The sequence below is a fragment of the Oncorhynchus mykiss genome, chromosome 11, assembly GCF_057628025.1.
Source record: "Oncorhynchus mykiss isolate SJ-2025 chromosome 11, ASM5762802v1, whole genome shotgun sequence".
Lineage (NCBI taxonomy): Eukaryota > Metazoa > Chordata > Actinopteri > Salmoniformes > Salmonidae > Oncorhynchus > Oncorhynchus mykiss.
Window position 1 is genome coordinate 74,690,001 of NC_143032.1, and position 24,656 is coordinate 74,714,656.

At 46.1% G+C, this 24,656-nt stretch overlaps 1 protein-coding gene and 1 long non-coding RNA gene across 2 annotated transcripts in view; one reads left to right on the forward strand and one right to left on the reverse strand.

Annotated features, from left to right (window-relative positions):
- Positions 1–24,656, reverse strand: part of LOC110535109 (whirlin) — an 88,650-nt gene that overhangs the window by 53,612 nt on the left and 10,382 nt on the right. The window lies entirely within an intron of this gene.
- LOC149979861 (uncharacterized) lies at positions 8,655–9,042 on the forward strand. Its single transcript, XR_016484693.1, has 2 exons — positions 8,655–8,776; positions 8,879–9,042. It is a non-coding gene; the product is annotated as an uncharacterized LOC149979861 (long non-coding RNA).

A 24,656-nucleotide genomic window follows, 5' to 3' on the forward strand; every position in this document is an offset into this window, starting at 1 on the left:
TGAGGTAGATAATACATAAAGTGAATATATAAAGTGAAATAAACAATACAAATTAACAGTAAACATTACACATAGAGAAGTTTCAAAACAATAAAGACATTACAAATGTCATATTATATATATATTCAGTGTTTTAACAATGTGCAAATGGTTAAAGGACACAAGATAAAATAAATTAGCATAAATATGGGTTGTATTTACAATGGTGTTTGTTCTTCACTGGTTGCCCTTTTCTCGTGGCAACAGGTCACAAATCTTGCTGCTGTGATGGCACACTGTGGAATTTCACCCAGTAGATATGGGAGTTTATCAAAATCTCTCTCTCTCTCTCTCTCTCTCTCTCTCTCTCTCTCTCTCTCTCTCTCTCTCTCTCTCTCTCAAAAACAAATAGGCCTGACCGTACTGTGACTCTCTCTTTTAAAAGTAAACACACCAACACACGCACACACACGCAGCTTAACATTTACACAAAATCTCTTCATTGTGCTGTCTGCATGCGTCCTCTGCCCAGTGATTTGGGGATGCAACGTTTATGACCCCATCCTCAGTGTTGTTGATGGACGTTCTGTGTCTGCCTCAGCACTGAGGGGCCTGATGTGTCATCCTTCCAGCACAGGGCCCATCCATCACACTGTGTTGGGTCCATCATCAGCCAGACAAACCAGCTGACACACACACACAAGGTATGTCTCTGGCTACGTTTGCTGCATCCCAAATGGCACCCTATTCCTTATATAGCACACTACTTTTGACGGGTCCTGGTCAAAAGTAGTGCACTCTATAGAGAACAGGATTCCATTTGGGATGAAGCCTCTGTGCTGGGCCGGTGAGCCTGGGCTGGGCTGTGCCAGGTTGGGCCTGTGGTCCCCCACTCAAACATCCACACACACTTGTGATCTATCTAGTTAACCTCAACCTCACGACTTTAAATGGAGCCATCCATCCACTACATGTTTACATCAATATGGTTGAGAATAAACCAACCATCCACAACAGTCCATAACGATGTAAACCGTAATGCTAGCAGCCAGATGTGAGTGACTGAACTCTTGTTGTGCTGCTGCCTCAGTATAGAGCCCTGCTGACCCTGACTCACAGGTAACACTAATACTTCTCCCTCGTCCCCTCTTCTCAGCTGTACCCGGCAGAAACAAACTACTGTAGCGGTCCCCATGTTGCGCCTTGAGCTCTACCCCCAGAAGATTGCAGACCCAGAAACTAAGACACGGAGAAGAGAGAAGGAAAAGTAGCGTCCCAATTCCAAAATGGCACCCTATTCCCTGGGCTCTGGTCAAAAGTAGTGGACTAAATATAGGGAGTACAATGCCATATGAGACACACCATAGGTCTTCATGGTCCACCTCAGTCTCTGACAATTAATGTGATGGATGTCCCTCATCCCTCTACTCAAAAGCATTTGTTGCATTAACCCTCCTGCTGTGTTCCGGTCGATTTAGACCGATTTACAAGTTTTCTCTCTGAAAAATGTCGTTCATTTAATCTGATTGTCATAAGGTTCCATGACTTTGTCCACACAGCACATCTGAACACAGAAAACACATTTTGATGATGTTCTTTACATTTTGTGTGTATTATTTAACTTTTGTACACCTGTAGTGTTCCCAGTCAAAAATGACCGGTCATTAGAAATGAATGGGTGAGACTGCAAATAGTTTATAAAATTTAGTTCAGGCACATGCCCATTCATCAGATGGATACACTTCCTCTCCCAGACCCCCACATGCATGTGTGTTTGAACAGACAGACACACACACACACACACACACACACACACACACACACACACACACACACACACACACACACACACACACCTCACGGCATTCTCACAAACAATCGCAACATTGATTCAATAATATATAGAACATTTCTCGCAGCTCTGGTATATAAAGCTTTTTTGAGGCCTTGTTCACAATTCATTCTGTGGCAGCACAATGACCAAACAATATACTGTATGTGAGGCTCTTGATCATTTCTTTGACCATGACACTGGTGAGGAGGAGAGAGTCCTTGTTAAGCTTTGACACAAAGTAGTCAGTGATAAATAGCACACTATGTTTCATCTGAGTATTTGTTATAGTCAAAATAATCCATACATTATGCTTTCTTAACTCAAAAGCGAGTTGTATGAGCTCAGGTCAATAAGGCCTAAATAGCAAATAAGAAGTTCAAAACTTGTAATGTTCACAAGAACTTAAGTTGCCAAAAAGATCTAAACAACATTAGGTGATAATATATGTATTATTATGGATTTATAATCAGCAATAAAGGGGCGTGGTCATTTTGGACCGGGAACAGAATGAATTAACATGATATGATCACAACAGGGGGGTTAAATGGGATGCTTGTGCTTTTTGATGATCTGTTAAGTACCTCCTTTACTTTGATGGGACGTTCTATTTTGGAAGTTTGGAAGTGTTTCAAGTAGAGATGACAGGAGGGTATTGCGACCGTACTATAGATAGCATCATTTCCTTTGAGGGGATAATTATAGATACAGTAGGTAAACTCTTTGTTCTATAAAAGGAGAATGGGAGATATCAACAGTTGCTGAAGTTGTATTACTGTATTCTTAACGTGTGATACAGTAGATTGTAGAGAAGGGAATGTCGACAAGTCTGATTCTAAGCTATGGTGAACAACAGTATGCTTTGGGTACGGCGAAACATCCTACTTTAGTGTAATAAGCTATCTCCAAGTGCAATGCTGCATTCTTTCAGTTTTCTAAATGTTTTTTAATTTAATGATGACAAACATTGTAATGTACTGGGGTGGAATGACTATAATCATCGACTGTGTTGGGTCATTATAGATGCACAGGGGAGCAGACAGTACATCCCAAATGGTACCCTATTCCCTATGTAGCGCACTATTTATTTTTGACTGGGGCCCATAGGGTTCTGGTCGAAAGTAGTGCACTATATAGGCTTAAGGGTGCAATTCGGGGCTCAAGCCTGTGTTCAGTCATTCTAAACAATGGATGCTCAGGGGAGCAGACACAGACAGATAATGTTTTCCTTGGTGCTGTCTCCATAAAACCATCTGTCCTCCAACTCAAAAGACCTCCAATCTCCCCATGTCCACAATTAAATCCTTTCCCTGCTTCATTACATCTGACCGCACACAGTCAAAAATATGGCATTAAACCAAGCGCATTAAAATGTCTCCTAGTCATTAAGGTCCTAATAAATTAGGTTGATACATAGAATCAATGTATTAAGCGCTTGACACAGATAAAACTTAGAACTAAACAGAACAGCACTCCTCTGCAATATAATTAAGCAATAAGGCACGAGGGGGTGTGGTATATGGCCAATATACCACGGCTAAGGGCTGTTCTTAGGCATTACGCAACGCAGAGTGCCTGGATACATGTCACGTTCTGACCTCTATTTCCTTTGTTTTTGTATTTATTTAGTATGGTCAGGGCGTGAGTTGGGTGGGCAGTCTATGTTTGTTTTTCTATGTTTTGGTCTAGTTCTATGTTCGGCCTGATATGGTTCTCAATCAGAGGCAGGTGTTCGTCATTGTCTCTGATTGGGAACCATATTTAGGTAGCCTGGGTTTCACTGTGTGTTTGTGGGTGATTGTTCCTGTTTTTGTGTTTGCACCAGACAGGGCTGTTTTGAGTTCTCACGTTTCTTGTTTTTTTCCGTTAGTTTGTTCATGTATAGTGTCGTCAATAAATACAATGAACAACCACCACGCTGCGCTTTGGTCCGCCTCTACTTCACAAGAAGAGAATCGTTACAGAATCACCCACCACAACAGGACCAAGCGGTGTGGTAATGGGCAAAGGAGAAAGCAGCAGCAGGAGCAGCGCGAGGAGGTATGGACATGGGAGGACGAATTAGACGGTAAAGGACCTTGGGCTCAGCCAGGAGAATATCGCCGCCCCAAGGAAGAACGGGAGGCGGCGAAAGCGGAGAGGCGCTGGTACGAGGAGGCAGCGCGGCGTCGTGGATGGAAGCCCGGGAGTCAGCCCCAAAAATTTCTTGGGGGGGGGCTAACAGGGAGTATGGCTACGCCAGGTAGGAGACCTGAGCCAACTTCCTGTGGTTACCGGGGGGCTAGAGAGACCTGGCAGGCACCGTGTTATGCTGTGGAGCGCACGGTGTCCCCAGTGCGGGTGCACAGCCCGGTGCGGTACATTCCAGCTCCGCGTATCGGCCGGGCTAGAGTGGGCATCGAGCCAAGTGCCATGAAGCCGGCTCTACGCATCTGGTCTCCAGTGCGTCTCCTTGGGCCGGCTTACATGGCACCAGCCTTGCGCACGGTGTCCCCGGTTCGCCTGCATAGCCCAGTGCGGGCTATTCCACCTCGCCGCACTGGCAGGGCGACCGGGACCATTCAACCGGGTAAGGTTGGGCAGGCTCGGTGCTCAAGAGCTCCAGTGCGCCTGCACGGCCCGGTCTATCCGTCACCACCTCCACACCCCAGCCCTCCGGTGGCAGCTCCCCGTACCAGGCTGTCTCTCCGGCCCATCCGTCCAGAGCCTTCCTCCTCTCCAGCGCTGCCGGAGTCTCCCGCCTGTCCGGCGCCTCTGCCGGAGTCTCCCGCCTGTCCGGCGCCTCTGCCGGAGCCTCCCGCCTGTCCGGCGCCTCTGCCGGAGCCTCCCGCCTGTCCGGCGCCGCTGCCGGAGCCTCCCGCCTGTCCGGCGCCTCTGCCGGAGCCTCCCGCCTGTCCGGCGCCTCTGCCGGAGCCTCCCGCCTGTCCGGCGCCTCTGCCGGAGCCTCCCGCCTGTCCGGCGCCTCTGCCGGAGCCTCCCGCCTGTCCGGCGCCTCTGCCGGAGCCTCCCGCCTGTCCGGCGCCTCTGCCGGAGCCTCCCGCCTGTCCGGCGCCAATGCCGGAGCCTCCCGCCTGTCCGGCGCCTCTGCCGGAGCCTCCCGCCTGTCCGGCGCCTCTGCCGGAGCCTCCCGCCTGTCCGGCGCCTCTGCCGGAGCCTCCCGCCTGTCCGGCGCCTCTGCCGGAGCCTCCCGCCTGTCCGGCGCCTCTGCCGGAGCCTCCCGCCTGTCCGGCGCCTCTGCCGGAGCCTCCCGCCTGTCCGGCGCCTCTGCCGGAGCCGCCCGTCTGCCCAGCGCCGCCAGTGCCGCCCGTCTGCCAGGAGCCGCCAATGCCGCCCGTCAGCCAGGGGCCGCCAGTGCCGCCAGTCAGCCAGGGGCCGCCAGTGCCGCCAGTCAGCCAGGGGCCGCCAGTGCCGCCAGTCAACCAGGGGCCACCAGTGCCGCCAGTCAGCCCAGCGCCAGCGCCGCCAGTCAACCAGGGGCCGCCAGTGCCGCCAGTCAGCCAGGGGCCGCCAGTCAGCCAGGGGCCGCCAGTCAGCCAGGGGCCGCTAGAGCCCCTCCGCCCGGAGCAGCTGTCCCTCCGCCCCGAGCAGCTGTCCCTCCGTCCCGAGCAGCTGTCCCTCTGTCCCGAGCAGCTGTCCCTCTGTCCCGAGCAGCTGTCCCTCTGTCCCGAGCAGCTGTCCCTCTGTCCCGAGCAGCTGTCCCTCTGTCCCGAGAAGCTGCCCCTCTGTCCCAAGCAGCCCCTCTGTCCAGTGGGGTCATTGAGAGGGGTGGGCATGGTGAGTAAGCCACGGAGGCGGACAATAAGGCGGACTGAGACAATGGCGAAGTGGGGTCCGCGTCCCGCGCCAGAGCCGCCACCGCGGACAGACGCCCACCCAGACCCTCCCCTATAGGTCAAGGTTTTGCGGCCGGAGTCCGCACCTTTGGGGGGGGGTACTGTCACGTTCTGACCTCTATTTCCTTTGTTTTTGTATTTATTTAGTATGGTCAGGGCGTGAGTTGGGTGGGCAGTCTATGTTTGTTTTTCTATGTTTTGGTCTAGTTCTATGTTCGGCCTGATATGGTTCTCAATCAGAGGCAGGTGTTCGTCATTGTCTCTGATTGGGAACCATATTTAGGTAGCCTGGGTTTCACTGTGTGTTTGTGGGTGATTGTTCCTGTTTTTGTGTTTGCACCAGACAGGGCTGTTTTGAGTTCTCACGTTTCTTGTTTTTTTCCGTTAGTTTGTTCATGTATAGTGTCGTCAATAAATACAATGAACAACCACCACGCTGCGCTTTGGTCCACCTCTACTTCACAAGAAGAGAATCGTTACAATACAGCCCTTAGCGGTGGTATATTGGCCATATATCACAAACCCCTGAGGTGCCTTATTGCTATTATAAACTTGTTACCAACGTAATCAGAGCAGTAACAATAAATGTTTTGTCATACCCGTGGTATACGGTCTGATATACCACGACTTTCAGCCAATCAGCATTCAGGGCTCAAACCAACCAGTTTATAATAGGGCTTTACTAACCAACACAACAAACAGAGAGAAATGGAAGAAATGATCAGAAAAAGGATGCTAGCATTGAATAACAGAAAGATATACCCGTGAATTACAGGATCACTATGGATGATCCTGACTGGAACAATGCACTGAACCATTCACTTTTTCTACAACATGATTATATCACCTTTTGAAGTATACATTTAGATAGAATGACAATAGAGTAAGCCCTTTTCTATTCTAGGTTGGTTGTTGGATAGATGTGCTGCAGGCACCAAGCTCATTTAGGAGGACAAGAGCCAAAGGTCAGTGCTGTAACGAGCACAGAGGAGTGACACTCAGCTGCTATCAGGCTAGAAATATCTCCCCCAGGTTTTCACTGGAGGCAGTCACAGTTGGAGTGGGAGTAAACAGGGCTCTCAGTGGCATTGGAACTGGATGAAGCTAGCTGGATGGAGGAGGAGGAGGTGGAGTAGGAAGAGTAGAAGGAGGAGGATGGAGGGCTTTATTTATAAGCAGGAAGAGAAGGGGCCGAGAGGCGCCGAGAGGGACCACTGCAGAAATCAACACTGGGCAGGGAGCAGGCTACAGTGGCTTTGGCTAACAGGGCTCTCAGAGTCTCTTCACTCTGTCCTGGTACACTGGTTGACAGAAATGTGTTGAGGGGAGACATTTATATTGTCATGGTCTGTACCTAACTAACAGTACTGATAGTTAGTTACATTTATATTGTTGTGGTCTGTACCTAACTAACAGTACTGATAGTTAGTTACATTTATATTGTCATGGTCTGTACCTAACTAACAGTACTGATAGTTAGTTACATTTATATTGTTGTGGTCTGTACCTAACTAACAGCACTGATAGTTAGTTACATTTATATTGTCATGGTCTGTACCTAACTAACAGTACTGATAGTTAGTTACATTTATATTGTTGTGGTCTGTACCTAACTAACAGAACTGATAGTTAGTTACATTTTTATGGAATGGTCGGTCTGTACCTAACTAACAGTACTGATAGTTAGTTACATTTTTATGGAATGGTCTGTACCTAACTAACAGAACTGATAGTTAGTTAAATTTTTATGGAATGGTCTGTACCTAACTAACAGCACTGATAGTTAGTTACATTTATATTGTCATGGTCTGTACCTAACTAACAGAACTGATAGTTAGTTACATTTATATTGTTGTGGTCTGTACCTAACTAACAGAACTGATAGTTAGTTACATTTTTATGGAATGGTCTGTACCTAACTAACAGTACTGATAGTTAGTTACATTTATATTGTTGTGGTCTGTACCTAACTAACAGCACTGATAGTTAGTTACATTTTTATGGAATGGTCTGTACCTAACTAACATAACTGATAGTTAGTTACATTTATATTGTTGTGGTCTGTACCTAACTAACAGTACTGATAGTTAGTTACATTTTTATGGAATGGTCTGTACCTAACTAACAGTACTGATAGTTAGTTACATTTATATTGTTGTGGTCTGTACCTAACTAACAGAACTGATAGTTAGTTACATTTTTATGGAATGGTCTGTACCTAACTAACAGCACTGATAGTTAGTTACATTTATATTGTTGTGGTCTGTACCTAACTAACAGTACTGATAGTTAGTTACATTTATATGGAATGGTCTGTACCTAACTAACAGTACTGATAGTTAGTTACATTTATATTGTCATAGTCAGTACCTAACTAACAGTACTGATAGTTAGTTACATTTATATTGTTGTGGTCTGTACCTAATTAACAGTACTGATAGTTAGTTACATTTATATTGTTGTGGTCTGCACCTAACTAACAGTACTGATAGTTAGTTACATTTATATTGTTGTGGTCTGTACCTAACTAACAGTACTGATAGTTAGTTACATTTTTATGGAATGGTCTGTCGAATTATGTGAGAGACGCAGACTCGGTCTCCACCTTTAAGTCTTTATTGAAGACTAATCTCTTTAGTAGGTCCTATGATTGACTGTAGTCTGGCCCAGGGGTGTGAAGGTGAGTGGCAAGGCACTGTAGTGACAAACCACCCTTGCTGTCCCTGCCTGGCTGGCTCCCCTCTCCACTGGGATTCTCTGCCTCTGACCCTGAGTCACTGGCTTGCTTGCACTCTCCCAAACCATCCCTAGGAGTAAACACCACATCACGCCAGGCTTTTTCGCTATAATCGACTTGAGTGGGTTGAGTCAAAGACGTGATCTTCCTGTCCGGTTTTGTCACGAATTCCGTTTCCTGAGTCTGTTTTTTGCCTATGTTCTGTCCTGGAGAGTTTTTTTCCGGCGTCCTGGAACGCACCCTGTCTGGTTGCCGGGCAATGTAGCCAGTTGGGGTTTCTGATTATCCGCACCTGTATCCCATCAGCTATCTGCACACCTGGTCCTGATCATCATCTCTCCTCTTCATAAGCCCGGACCTGACATCCATTCCCTGCCGGATCGTTAGCCATGAACAGTATGTTGTGCCAGAGTATCAGCCTCAAGTTGGATAGAAGTTGTTTTGTTGTTTGTTACGTATTGCTTGCCTTGAACTTACCTCTGTTTGTTCTGTCTTCAGTTACTCACCCGGATCATTTACCCCATTCCCGCCTGGTCGTCAGAAGATTCCGCTTCCCCATTGGATCCACCTATTTACTCCCATCAACTCATCACCGCTACCCGCTACACCACCTGGATATATCTACCCATTCACTTGTAAATAAATACTCATCCTTTTTCCTACTCTCCTTGTCCTGGTCTGCTTCTGGGTTCGACTTTGAAGAATCGTGACAGAACGATCCGGCCAAGAATGAACCCAGCGGACCTGGATTCCGTTTGCCATGCCATTACCCAGCAGGGGAGGACATTGGGACAACACAAGACGGAGCTACAGGAGATAGCGGTTGCAATCCAGAAATTATCTGCTAGCTTGACACAGATCCAGGATCAGCTCAGTTTGCTGGCGATTCATTCACCACCTATTTCACCCATCTTACCTGCCATGCCTGACGCGTTTTCCTTCCGTGAACCCAAGGTACCGACGCCTGATAAATATGAAGGAGATTTGGGAAGATGCCGTTCGTTTCTTATGCAGTGTGGGTTAGTGTTTGATCTGCAGCCCCATTCTTACGCCACTGACAAGGCTAGGATAGCCTTTGTTATTGAACTGCTGCGTGGAAGAGCTCTGGAATGGGCTTCAGCCGTTTGGGAACGACAGGGGACCTGCATGTCTTCATACCAGGAATTCACGGGAGAGCTGAGAAGGCTTTTTGATCATCCAGTCCGAGGTAAGGACGCAGCTAAACGTTTGTTCACTCTTCGCCAAGGAGCTTGCAGTGTGGCAGACTTTATGATCGTGTTCAGGACATTGTCTGTGGAGAGTGGTTGGAATGAGGAGTCACTACAAGCGGCTTTTTACCAGGGGTTGTCGGAGCAACTCAAGGACGAGCTGATATCCTATCCAGAGCCTAGTGATCTAGACAGCTTGGTCACTTTATCTATTCGGGTAGATAATAGAGTCCGAGAGAGAAGGAGGGAGAAGCAGTGGGGCCCATCCAATCAATCAGCAACTCGGTTACCATTCGGTTCAGGAAGTAAACCAGAACGTATTGATCGTTATTCCCCACACGGGATTAGTGGAGGGGTCTTGCCACCAGATCCTGAACCAATGCAAGTGGGGCGACATGGGCTAACTAAGGAGGAGCGCCAACGTAGACGTGAGACCAACAGCTGTTTCTACTATGGTAGCTCAGGACATTACATCTCCACTTGTCCACAGCGCTCGTTAAACTGCCCGGCTCGCTAGTTTTGGGAGGAATTTTAGCGAGCCAGATTCAACCTCTCCAGAATCCTGTCAGACCCCGTTTTCCTGCGACCCTTATGAATAAGGATCAGAGCTTAGAGATTAACGCTTTTATCGATTCAGGTGCCGATGGCAGCTTTATTGATGCCGACTTGGTGGAACAGCTGGGGCTTTCTAAGGAGCAATTGCCGGAAGCCATTGAAGCAACCACTCTGAACGGCAGTAGTCTGGCACGGATCACTATGAGGACTGAACCGGTTAAGATGTTGTTGTCGGGGAATCATTCAGAGTTTATCTCCTTCTTCATTCTGTCCTCACCCCATGTTCCTCTGGTTATTGGTTACCCCTGGCTGAAGGAACACAATCCCTCGTTTGATTGGGTGACGGGTAAGGTAACTAGTTGGAGCATTGATTGTCATGCTAACTGTCTTAGGACTGCCTGTTCTCCTGCCATTTCCAGTCAGGTCAGTGACTCTGTTCCTCCTGATTTGTCCCTGGTTCCAGAAACATATCACGAGTTGGGTGAAGTATTCAGTAAACAGAAGGCTCAGTCCCTTCCTCCCCACCGACCTTATGACTGTGCGATTAATCTGTTTCCTGGAGCTTCCTTACCCAAGGGACGGTTATACAGTATCTCTCGACCTGAGAGACCTACATCAAGGAGTCTCTAGCTGCAGGTCTCATTCGGCCCTCGTCATCACCTCTGGGAGCAGGATTTTTTTTTTGTGAGCAAGAAGGATGGCTCTCTTCGACCGTGTATTGATTATCGGGGTTTGAATGATATTACGGTCAAGAACAAGTATCCCCTGCCCTTGATGAGCTCGGCTTTCGATTCTTTACAGGGTGCTACGGTTTTTACGAAGCTTGATTTACGTAATGCTTATCATTTGGTTCGGATCAAGGAGGGAGACGAGTGGTTGACTGGGTTCAATACTCCGATGGGACATTTCGAGTACCAGGTGATGCCGTTTGGACTGACCAACGCTCCTGCTGTGTTCCAAAGTATGGTGAATGACGTTCTGAGAGATATGATTGGTATTTTTGTGTTTGTTTACCTGGATGATATCCTCATCTTCTCGAAGGAGCTTTCTAGCCACGTTCAGCATTTCAAGCAGGTCCTGCAGCGGTTATTGGAGAACCGTCTGTTCGTGAAGGCTGAGAAGTGTGATTTTCACGCCCACACGACGTCCTTCCTCGGTTACATCATCTCCAGGGGAGAGCTCAAGATGGACCAAGAGAAGGTTCGGGCGGTTCGGGATTGGGTCCAGCCCGGTTCGAGATTGCAGCTCCAGAGATTCCTGGGGTTTGCAAATTTTTATCGGAAGTTTATCCGTGATTACAGCCGGGTGGCCGCCCCTTTAACTGTACTGACGTCTTGCACCAGAAAATTCTGTTGGTCTCCTGAGGCAGACCGAGCATTTCTAGATTTGAAGAGCCGATTCACCAACGCCCCGATTCTCTCTCAACCTGACACTTCCCGTCAGTTCGTTGTGGAGGTGGATGCGTCTGATGTGGGGGTGGGCGCCATCCTGTCCCAGCGTAGCTCCACTGACGGTAAACTCCATCCCTGCGCCTTCTACTCTTGTCGTCTTTCTCCAGCTGAAAGAAACTACGATGTGGGTAACCGGGAGCTTCTCGCTGTGAAGCTTGCCTTGGAGGAGTGGCGTCACTGGTTGGAGGGAGCGGAGCAACCGTTTGTGGTCTGGACTGACCACAAGAATCTGGCTTACGTGCAATCGGCTAAACGTCTCAACTCTCGTCAGGCCCGGTGGGCTTTGGGCATGGAGGTAGAGGAGTTGGATTCCTCGGCGTCAGATCCTTGACGATGACCTGCTTTGTGACTTTTACCGCCTCCACCCTGGCGCTCCGGGTAGTCCGCCCGGTGGCGTTCGTCGGAGGGGGGGTACTGTCACGAATTCCGTTTCCTGAGTCTGTTTTTTGCCTATGTTCTGTCCTGGAGAGTTTTTCCGGCGTCCTGGAACGCACCCTGTCTGGTTGCCGGGCAATGTAGCCAGTTGGGGTTTCTGATTATCCGCACCTGTATCCCATCAGCTATCTGCACACCTGGTCCTGATCATCATCTCTCCTCTTCATAAGCCCGGACCTGACATCCATTCCCTGCCGGATCGTTAGCCATGAACAGTATGTTGTGCCAGAGTATCAGCCTCAAGTTGGATAGAAGTTGTTTTGTTGTTTGTTACGTATTGCTTGCCTTGAACTTACCTCTGTTTGTTCTGTCTTCAGTTACTCACCCGGATCATTTACCCCATTCCCACCTGGTCGTCAGAAGATCCGCTTCCCCATTGGATCCACCTATTTACTCCCATCAACTCATCACCGCTACCCGCTACACCACCTGGATATATCTACCCATTCACTTGTAAATAAATACTCAGCTTTTTCCTACTCTCCTTGTCCTGGTCTGCTTCTGGGTTCGACTTTGAAGAATCGTGACAGGTTTTGCGCCCCATCAGGCTTGTGTGGTGGGGGAGATTTTCATGGGCTAAATTCGGCCTCGTCTCAGGGTACTAAATTAGTCTGATTCCCGCTAGTGGTGTAGGGGCTATATTCTGGTTATTATCCTGCCTGGTTAGGCCTGGTGCTAGGGTCATATCTGGTGTAATCCCCCTGATTTATCTGGTGTCCTGTGTGATCTTAGGTATGCTCCCTTTAATGCTCCTCTCTCTCTGTCTCCCCTCCCAGACGACCATGCCTCAGGACTACCTGGCCTGATGTCTCCAGGCTGTCCCCGTCCCCAGTCCCCCTGGTCGTGCTGCTAATCCAGTTTCTGCTGCAGTTGTGGAACCCTGGCCTGTTCACCGGACCTGTTACCTTGTCTTGGACCTGTTGTCTGGACCCTCTCTCTCTCTCCTCTCCCTCACTCTCTACCACACCTGCTGTCTGGACCTCTGAATGCTCGGCTATGAAAAGCCAACTGACATTACTCCTGAGGTGCTGACCTGTTGCATCCTCTGTAACCACTGTGATTATTATTTGACCCTATTGGTCATCTATGAACGTTTGAACATCTTGAAGAACGATCTGGCCTTAATGGCCATGTACTCGTATAATCTCCTCCCAGCACAGCCAGAAGAGGACCACCCCTCAGAGCCTGGTTCCTCTCTAGGCTTCCTCCTAGGTTCCAGCCTCTCATGGGAGTTTTTCCTAGCTACCGCGCTTCTACATCCGCATTGCTTGCTATTTGTTTACTATTTGGGGTTTTAAGTGCTTGGTCGCCTGTTGGAGCATGATCTATATGACAAGGCTGAGAAACGCTTGTTCTTCCAACAATCCGTCTCCTTCCTAGGGCATAAGGATTTCCACGTCAGGAGTGGAGATGGAGAACGACTGCATTGCAGCCGTGCGTAATTGGCCGATTCCCACCACGGTAAAGGAGGTGCAGCGATTCTTAGGGTTTGCCAACTTCTACCGGAGGTTTATCTGGGGTTTTGGTCAGGTTGCTGCTCCCATTACCTCACTGCTAAAGGGGGGCCTGGTGCGCTTGCAGTGGTCGGCTGAGGTGAACAGGGCTTTTAGGCACCTGAAGGCTCTGTTTACCTCGGTTCCTGTGTTGGCTCATCCGGATCCCTCTTTGCCATTCATAGTGGACGCATCCGAAGCTGGGATAGGAGCAGTGCTCTCTCAGCGCTCGGGTACGCCACTGAAGCTCCGCCCCTGTGCCTTCTTTTTGAAGAAAATCAGCCCGGCCAAGCGAAACTATGATGTGGGGGACCGGGAGCTGTTGGCTGTCGTAAAAGCCTTGAAGGTGTGGAGACATTGGCTTGAGGGGGCTAAACACCCTTTTCTCATCTGGACTGACCATCGCAATCTGGAGTACTGAATCCTCGTCAGGAGACTGACTCCTCGTCAGGCAAGATTTTCCACTCGTTTTGTGTTTACCCTCTCTTACATACCAGGCTCCCAGAACGTTAGGGCAGACGCACTGTCCCGGCTGTATGACACATACTCCCAGCTTCTTGTTTGGTGACGCCGGTAGTGTGGGAGCTTTGAGCGGGCGTCACGTGGACTTTGAGCAGGCGTCACGTGCAGAGCCCTCTCCCCCTCAGTGTCCAGCTGGGCGTCTGTACGTTCCGTCTGCTGTCCGCGACCGACTGATCTCTTGGGCCAACACGTCACCCTCCTCTGATCATCCTGCGATAGGTCTGACGGTGCGCTGTCTTGGTGGGAGGTACTGGTGGCCCACTTTAGCTAAGGACGTGAGGATTTGTTTCCTCCTGCTCAGTGTGCGCCCAGTACAAGGCTCCTAGACACCTGCCCAGAGGTAAGCACCTGTCGGTGGATTTTTTTTAACTGATCTTCTACCTTCACAGGGTAACACCACGATCCTGGTCGTTGTGGATCGTTTTTCTAAGTCCTGTCGTCTCCACCCTTTGCCCGGTCTCCCTACGGCCTTACAAACTGCGGAGGCCCTGGTTACACACGTTTTCCGGCACTATGGGGTGCCTGAGGATATAGCGTCTGATTGGGGTCCCCAGTTCACATCAAGGGTCTGGAAGGCGTTCATGGAACGTCTGGGGGTCTCGGTCAGCCTTACCTCAGGTTTTCACCCTGCGAGTAATGGGCAGGTGGAGAGAGTTAACCAGGATGTGGGTAGGTTTCTGCGGTCTTATTGCCAGGACCGGCCGGAGGAGTGGGCAAAGTTTGTGCCCTGGGCAGAGATGGCCCAGAACTCGCAATGCCACTCCTCCATTAACCTTTCTCCCTTTCAATGTGTAAGGGAGTTTTTCCTAGCCACCGCGCTTCTACATCCGCATTGCTTGCTATTTGGGGTTTTAAGCTGGGTATCTGTATTGCACTTATGTGACAACCACTGATGCAAAAAGGACTTTATAAAATACATTTGATTGAAAATAAATGTGATTCATAGTCAGCACCCAACTTCCGTCAAAGCTCATCACCTCATCTTTGCTATGGTATGTAACTAGTCTCTCCTCACAGCCCATAGATGTTATGTTGGTTCTGGGTTGTGAGATTAGTTTTGTCGGATATTAGTTGGTACCATGGAAAATGTCCTTTATTTCAGATATTAGTTGGTACCATGGAAAATGTCCTTTATTTCAGATAATAGTTGGTACCATGGAAAATGTCCTTTATTTCAGATAATAGTTGGTACCATGGAAAATGTCCTTTATTTCAGATATTAGTTGGTACCATGGAAATAAGTCCTTTATTTCAGATAATGGTACATGACTCATCCTTTGTAGTCTATTGCTTTTCAATGGAGCCTTGGACATAAAAGCACACATATTCTATTGCAAACTGCAAAGAAACTCTTTTCCATTTTATGAGGTTGTCGTTTTCAAAGCCCCACAATAGATGTTATCTTACACAAACCCTTCCCTGCTATATCTGTACATTGTAGTCAGACAAGATTGAGTTCCAAACAAATAAGTAAACAAGGATTACATAAGATGCGATATCAGGCCCAATAGCAGTGATGGAGTGCATGTGCGTCTGCGTGTGCGTGTGCGTGTGTGTGTGCGTGCGTGTGTGTGTGTGTGTGTGTGTGTGTATGTGACAGCCTCCATGTAGCAGGGGTAAATTGTGGTAAATTGTCTGTCACCAAAAATCTCCTTTGCCAGATGCTTCCCCCATTCCTCCATCTATCACTGTTAAGATACCTCATCCCTTCCTAAACAGACCTCCATCCCTCTCATCCACCACACTCTGCTACCCTAAGCCGAGACACATCCAAACAACCTGATTACAATCGCCACAGCTGTCTCTCTTGGGGGTGGCAGGTAGCCTAGTGGTTAAAGCGTTGGGCTGGAAGGTTGCTGGATCGAATCCCCAAGCTGACAAGGTAAAAATTGGTCAAACTGCCGCTGAGCAAGGCAGTTAACCCACTATTCCCCGGGTGACATGGATGTTGATTAAGGCAGCTACCCGCATCTCTCTGATTCAGGGGTGTTGGGTTAAATGTGGAAGACCACATTTAACATTGGTTAACTGACTAGTTATCCCTCTGTCTCTCTCCTCTGATTTACAATCTCTTCAGAAATTATTCACACCCCTTGACTTTTGTTTGTTTATTTTTTATCAATGATCAACACAAAATAATGTCAAAGACACTAATATATATAAAAACACATATACAGTGCCTTGCGAAAGTATTCGGCCCCCTTGAACTTTGCGACCTTTTGCCACATTTCAGGCTTCAAACATAAAGATATAAAACTGTATTTTTTTGTGAAGAATCAACAACAAGTGGGACACAATCATGAAGTTGAACGACATTTATTGGATATTTCAAACTTTTTTAACAAATCAAAAACTGAAAAATTGGGCGTGCAAAATTATTCAGCCCCTTTACTTTCAGTGCAGCAAACTCTCTCCAGAAGTTCAGTGAGGATCTCTGAATGATCCAATGTTGACCTAAATTACTAATGATGATAAATACAATCCACCTGTGTGTAATCAAGTCTCCGTATAAATGCACCTGCACTGTGATAGTCTCAGAGGTCCGTTAAAAGCGCAGAGAGCATCATGAAGAACAAGGAACACACCAGGCAGGTCAGAGATACTGTTGTGAAGAAGTTTAAAGCCGGATTTGGATACAAAAATATTTCCCAAGCTTTAAACATCCCAAGGAGCACTGTGCAAGCGATAATATTGAAATGGAAGGAGTATCAGACCACTGCAAATCTACCAAGACCTGGCTGTCCCTCTAAACTTTCAGCTCATACAAGGAGAAGACTGATCAGAGATGCAGCCAAGAGGCCCATGATCACTCTGGATGAACTGCAGAGATCTACAGCTGAGGTGGGAGACTCTGTCCATAGGACAACAATCAGTCGTATATTGCACAAATCTGGCCTTTATGGAAGAGTGGCAAGAAGAAAGCCATTTCTTTAAGATAACCATAAAAAGTGTTGTTTAAAGTTTGCCACAAGCCACCTGGGAGACACACCAAACATGTGGAAGAAGGTGCTCTGGTCAGATGAAACCAAAATCGAACTTTTTGGCAACAATGCAAAACGTTATGTTTGGCGTAAAAGCAACACAGCTCATCACCCTGAACACACTGTCAAACATGGTGGTGGCAGCATCATGGTTTGGGCCTGCTTTTCTTCATCAGGGACAGGGAAGATGATTAAAATTGATGGGAAGATGGATGGAGCTAAATACAGGACCATTCTGGAAGAAAACCTGATGGAGTCTGCAAAAGACCTGTGACTGGGACGGAGATTTGTCTTCCAACAAGACAATGATCCAAAACATAAAGCAAAATCAACAATGGAATGGTTCAAAAATAAACATATCCAGGTATCCAAGTCAAAGTCCAGACCTGAATCCAATTGAGAATCTGTGGAAAGAACTGAACTGCTATTCACAAATGCTCTCCATCCAACCTCACTGAGCTCGAGCTGTTTTGCAAGGAGGAATGGGAAAAAATGTCAGTCTCTCGATGTGCAAAACTGATAGAGACATACCCCAAGCGCCTTACAGCTGTAATCGCAGCAAAAGGTGGCGCTACAAAGTATTAACTTAAGGGGGCTGAATAATTTTGCATGCCCAATTTTTCAGTTTTTGATTTGTTAAAAAAGTTTGAAATATCCAATAAATGTCGTTCCACTTCATGATTGTGTCCCACTTGTTGTTGATTTTTCACAAACCTTCACACCTGGATTGTGCAACATTTGCCCATTATTCTTTTCAATATTCTTCATGATCTGCCAAATTGGTTGTTGATCACTGCTAGACAACCATTTTCAGGTCTTGCCATAGGCTTTCAAGCAGATTTAAGTCAAAACTAACTCGGCCTCTCAGGAACATGCACTGTCTTCTTTGTAAACAAATCCAGAAGATTTGGCCTTGTGTTTTAGGTTATTGGCCTGCTGAAAGGTGAATTCCTCTCCCAATGTCTGGTGGAAAGCAGACTGAACCAGGTTTTCCTCTAGGATTTTGCGTGTGCTTAGCTCCATTCCATTTTTTTTTATCCTAAAAACTCCCTAGTCCTTAACGATTACAAGCATTCACAGAATATGGTGCAGCTTAAACATATGGAGAGTGGTACTCAGTGATGTATTGGATTTGCACCAAACATAACCATTTGTATTCAGGACAAAAAGTAAATTACTTTTTTTTTGCAGTATTACTTTAGTGCCTTGTTGCAAACAGGATGTTCTTTATTCTGTACAAGCTTCCTTCTTTTCACTCTGTCATTTAGGTTAGTATTGTGGAGTAACTACAATGTTGTTGATCCATCCTCAGTTTTCTCCTATCACAGCCATTAAACTCTGTACCTGTTTAAAGTCACCATTGGCCCCATGTTGAAATCCCTGAGCGGTTTCCTTCCTCTCCAGCAACTGAGTTAGGAAGGACACCTGTATCTTTGCAGTGACTGGGTGTATTGATAGACCATCCAAAGTGTAATTAATAAATTCACCATGCTCAAAGGGATATCCAATATCTGCTTTTTTTTACCCATCTACCAAAAGGTGCTGTCACGACGTCTGCCGAAGTCGAAGCCTCTCCTTGTTTGGGCGGTGCTCGGCGGTCGACGTCACCGGTCTTCTAGCCATCATTGATCCATTTATCATTTTCCTTTGGTTTTGTCTTGTCTTCCTACACACCTGGTTTCAATCCCATTAATTTCCTTTCGTGTACTTAATCCTCTGTTTCCCCTCATGTCTTTGTCAGAGATTTTCTCCATTACACTCAGTTTGATTCTCCTGCACCTGACTTCCCTGCCACCTATACACACGACTCTGACAGGTGCTCTTCTTTGCGAGGCATTGGAAAACCTTTGTGGTTCAATCTGTGGTTGAAATGTATTGCTCGACTGTGGGGTACAGAGATTAGGTAGTCATTCAAAATCATGTTAAACACTATTATTGTACACAGAGTGAGTCCATGCAACTTATTATGTGACTTGTTAAGCATATTCTGGACCTATTTAGGCTTGCCATAACAAAGTGGTTGAATACTTATTGACCCAAGAAATGTCATTTTTTAAATGTTTTATTAATTTGTAGAATAAAATAAAAACATTATTCCACTTTGACACTATGGGGTATGTCAATTGAATACATTTTAAATTCAGGCTGTAACACAATTTTGGGGGGAAAGTCAAGGGGTGTGAATACTTTCTGAAGGCACTGTACATGGCCAGTTAGGGTGTTTTTAGACACCAGAGGATCTGAATCACTCTCGGTCCTCCTACACAGTGACGTTGGTCTGTTACTTAGAATATGTTATGTGGGAGAAGAAAGAGTTGTTCAAGGATACTCCACAACAAGACACTTAAAAATCTAGTCTTACTGGAATGTCTGTCATTGTTTGAAAAGGTTGTGCTGTGCATTGACTAGAGAATCTCCAAGGAACTCCAGGAGATGCTCACAATCCCCAGAAGAATGACAACATCATCAGATCTGAGTCAACAGCTGAGTCATAAACTGTTATAATGACTCACTAACCTGATCTTTACCTAACTGTCAGAAAAACACCACCTATGAACATTTACATTTACCTTTGACCTCTGTGGAGGAATAGTGAAAGGTGTGAGAAACTAGAAAGCCAGTAAACAAGCCCTTTGTGCCCAGAAATGGTGAAATCAACGTTTCTGGGGAGTTACACTACTGTAGTTCACCTCACCAGTTGAAAAACTGAATAGTGTAATAGATACTGTTGGAATCAATAAGTTACTCCTCAGCCTGAAATGTCTCCACCAGTATTGCTGTATTGCTAGCTTTTCAGTAACTGGAGTTATTGTGTGAATGGCTAGGATGTTGTCATGGAGGGTGACAACATATGTTTGCGAGTTCTAGTCTCAGTAAGTGCTGGTTAGGGAGGATGTGGTATGCCAAGCACAGTGAAATGGAATGAGACTGTCACACTCCCACAGTACTGTATCAATATTCACACTGTGTCTGCCAAAGAAACAACCCGATACAATAGCATGACAGCAATACAAGTGTTAAGTAACTGCTTTACAAGACCATCCCTCTTGTCACTGACTGCTAAAACATCAAGGCCTTGAAGAGAGAGCCCTCTGTAAGATGATATCGTTATCCAGAGTTAAGTTATTTCTGTCAGTTAAGAAGAGGCGAAAGAGTGAAGAATCCCCATTTTCCAACTGATGGCCCAGTAACATATTACTCATCTAAGTGTTGTGTCTTTGACTATGCCGGATTAAGTGATATGACATGCCATTCTATAAAATAATTTCTCCGTAATTAATATTACCTGATTGAGCTAATCATGTAAATGTAATTATATAGAGAGTCGGGCACCACAAAATAATATTTATAGAGCTGTTATCTTCCGAATAAACTCTTAAAGACCTAGTAATATTTAACATCAATAGCAGCCAATATTAATCGTAATCTTAATTCAGTCTCATCTGAAAGTTGTAAATTCTTGGTTATCTGCACGAACCCTGGCTAACAAGTTGAACCAGCTATACAAAATTGGGTTTAATTATTTATTTACTAAATACCTAACTAATCACACAGAATCACACATAATTAAATCATAACTTGATTACAAATTACGTCATAAAGGAAAACGCCCCTAGCGGGCGGGAACAGATATGACAGCTTGTTACACAAAAGTAAAGGGACTGGGTTTGAGTGAAAGAGCGGGAAGACTGAGGAACAAAGGGTGAAGCTGTGCTATCGTAAATACAGTATCTTATGCATTCTAAATTACCGCCCATTTGGAAAAGGAAAATGCAATAAATATTTACTCTGAGCTGTGCTTCAGTAGGTTGGTGGTAGATGGAAGGCCGTGTTGCCAAACTGAGTCCTTCGAAGAATGTCTCTGGTGGTCGATTGGATACGTTGTAGTAACGTCATTGTGTGATAGACGGGATACTCTGTCTGTTCCTTCCTAACTCTCGTTTGCAGCTGCTGTTGCTAACTCAACGGCTAGGAGGTATCACTTCTGTAGTGAATAAGAGTTCAAAGTTCATACCATTCGCAACCAAAGCTCACGCTGATGTTGGCTTCGTTCTGTAGTTATTATCTGAACCATTCTGACATTTGACCGTCGTCCTCACGTCCTTGGAACAGGAGGTTATATTGTCGTCAAGGGCTTATATAGGAAGGGAGAGGGGGCGTGTTTGAAAAGTTGTATAGCCCATGTCCCTTCACAGGGGCGGGCCACTGATTGAGCAGAGCCCTGTCTTATGAAAACCGAAATCTCACATTTTAGAAGCTAAAATCACATTTCATCGCATCACAAATAATTTCATATTCAAACATTTAAATTGAACAACAATTCCATGTGAATCCGATAACTCTGATGTGTAGACTTTCCACTGTAGAGTTTGTCATCTTATCATTGATGACTATGTCTCAGATGACAACCAAACTGACATCATATTCATTAAGTACCACCGCATGTGTTCAGTTGGTCAGATTACACGAATATAGTTCATTTCCCCCCACCTTCTGATGTTCCCAGAATATCTATGTTAACCAAGGGTTTTGCAAAGACCCTTGGGTAGAGAGAGGAAAAAGGGGGGAAGAGGTATTTATGACTGTCATAAACCTACCCCCAGGCCAACGTCATGACATAAGCATAAACATGAATGTTTCGGTTATATGCTCTCTAGGCACACCAAATGACATTATCTAGTTTAGCATGGCATACCTGTGACTGCTCTCCTGAGAGGCTGAGATTCAGTCTAGACAGCCAGCATCTTCATTCCAGACAGTAGTTAAACCTAACAGCCAAATGCTCTAACTGCTCTAGAAAACACATTGTACTACTGTTCAACCATCTATCCACTCCACTGGTGTTTGATGGACAGACTGATTTGATGTGCTGCTGGAGCAGATCTGTTGATAAGTTTCTCTCTGTAGAGGGCTGCTAGGTTGGTGTTCTGATTGAGTGCAGAGTGAGATACAAACTATTGTCCAGGGAAGACAGGGACGAGAGAGAGGGAGAAAGACAGAGAGAGAGAGCAAGTGAGAGACAGCGAGTGAGAGAGAGAAAGAGAGAGAGGTGAACGATGGGGGACAGGAAATGAATCACGGGTGACAGAAGAAAAAGAAAGAAGAAAGAAATACAGATGGGGCAGAAGATGGCAGGCAAGAGGAGGCTTTAATGAAGGGAAGCAGGTCATACAATGGGACTGACAGTTCAGTAATGAAGACAGACCAGTCAGACACAAGCAGGGGAGATGACAAATGTACGAGCCAGGGCAGAGCTGAGCCATACACTAAACTAATGGGGGAGTGAATGAGCTCTCACACGACTAATAACTGAAACTCATGTAAAGTGCATTAACTAGCATCTTACACCGACCTAACCCTGGATAGCTTCTCCATATTTCCTCTCAAAGAATAGGGGCAGCTTGAACTACAGTGTGAGTTCAAAATGACCACCTATTCCCCATAGGGCTCTGGTCAAAAGACATGCACTTCAGAAGGAATAGGGTGCCGTCTCCAGGAAAAAGCTGTGCTGCAGAACGGTAAGCCCTGCAGGGACCTCCATGGTGCTTCAGCAAGGAAGAGGACATAGATTTTGTGCGTGGGATGACAACTCACCCATTGATTAAGCTGTAGCTAGTTTGTCCTTCCTCCATGAAAGAGGCTCCCGAGTGACGCAGCTGTCTAAGGCACTGCATCTCAGTGATTGAGGCGTCACTACAGACACCCTGGTTTGTGATTTTGAGTCCCAGAGGGCGGCGCCCTATTGGCCCAGCGTCATCTGGGGTAGGCTGTCATTGTAAATAAGAATTTGTTCTTAACTGACTTGCCTCGTTAAATAAAGGTTGCATTTAAAAAACAAAAGAGCAGATAAATTCTGCCACATTTCAACAAACCGCTGCTACCCCCTCAAAGCAAAATAACAGCTCTTTGAACTCGTTCCAAAATGGCACCCTATTCCATACATAGTGCACTACTTTTGACCAGAGCCCTATGGGGAATAGGGTGTGATTTGTGACGCACACCAAGCCTGGACGGGATCCACTTTGATAATATAATACTGACCACGCCATGGCAGCTGAGCACAAATGCTGCTCCCTTCCTTCCTATCTATTTATTACACACAGCTCATTATTCACACTCCAGCCGTTATACAACAGTAGCCTTTCTCTGAGAGGCTTTTGTCATGGCATTTGCTTTTTTGTTAGGTTACATGAAAAACTAAATCGCCCCTGTGTATCACGTTATAAAAATAGCAGCGGTAGCCTCAGTGGTTAGAGGTCTGCTCGTTCCAGAGTGGTGGGAATTCAGCACAGTATGTTTCTAACTCATCTACTGCCTCCTGGATGAATGGAAAGGAGAATGAGTAGAAGTATTAGCTATTCACAATGCTGGGAGGTCTGTCTTGTGTGCCTGCGGGTTGGTGTGTGTGTGTGTGGGGGGGGGGGGGGGGGGGGGGTCAAAGAGAGAGAGAGAGAGAGAGAGAGAGAGAGAGAGAGAGCGACAGAGAGAGAGAGAGAGAGAGAGACAGAGAGAGAGAGAGAGAGAGAGAGAGAGAGAGAAAGATAGAGAGAGAGAGAGAATAGAGATAAGATAGTGACCAATCTAAGCTCGTCTCAAGGCTGTCTGGTTTCCTGAAGGATGACTCATTACATTGCAGGGGAGAACCATCTTAATAAAACCCCATAGACCAAAGTTTTGTTTACTTTCAACCTTTTACCATTTCACTTCAGCTACACAGTTACACTCCCCCGGCTCTTTGACAGGGAAACTTACAGCCTTAAAGTAATAGGAGATTTGAATATATGACACTGTATTTTGTCCATTATATCAGCACTGGACAAACAATAAAGAGTATATTTCTGCTCACTTCCTCCACTCTCAGCTAGTTGCTTCCTGTCTGGTAAACATACAGTGGCACTTTGGCTGCCTCTCTAATGGCACCTATTTCCAATATAGTGCACTACTTTTGATGAGGGCCCACAAGTCTGTGGTCAAATGTACTACACTATTAGGGAATAGGGTCCCATTTAGGACACATTTTTTGAAGTAGCACAAGAGAGGAAGAATTAGCCTCCTTGCTCCCTGCCTTAAATGCTGCCTGCTTAATTAAAAGCTTGAATTAATTATTTAGTTCTTGATGAAATGGGGATCGGGACCAATGAATGACTGAGAGGGAGCCACTGTCTCTCTGCAGGGAAATCATAGCAACACAGCAGGCCGGTACAGGCCTTAGCAACCCACAGGAGACAAATAGAGACGGTTCTATCTCATCCTAACAACTGAATGGTGATGTAACAATTACAAAACACTTTCATGTCTTGGCTGAATCATTTCAGAAATCTAGATCAATTACAGCTACATACTGTATGTTTGTTTCAATTAAATTCACAAACGCTGTTACAGCTCAGTTAAAAGACTGAGCCTTGTGTGGATGTAGAGTCAGGTCCAAAATTATTGATACCCTTGATAAAGATGACCAAAACAAATAAAAAATAATAAATAAATACTGAGCTATATTGAATGCTAAAGAAAATGGGGAAATTATATTATTTTAATACAATTGCTCAGAGAAAGAGATGTTGTTTAATTAAGAAGTAACACATTTAGAGGGATCTTATACCATTCCTCCAAACAGAATCTTTCCAGATCCT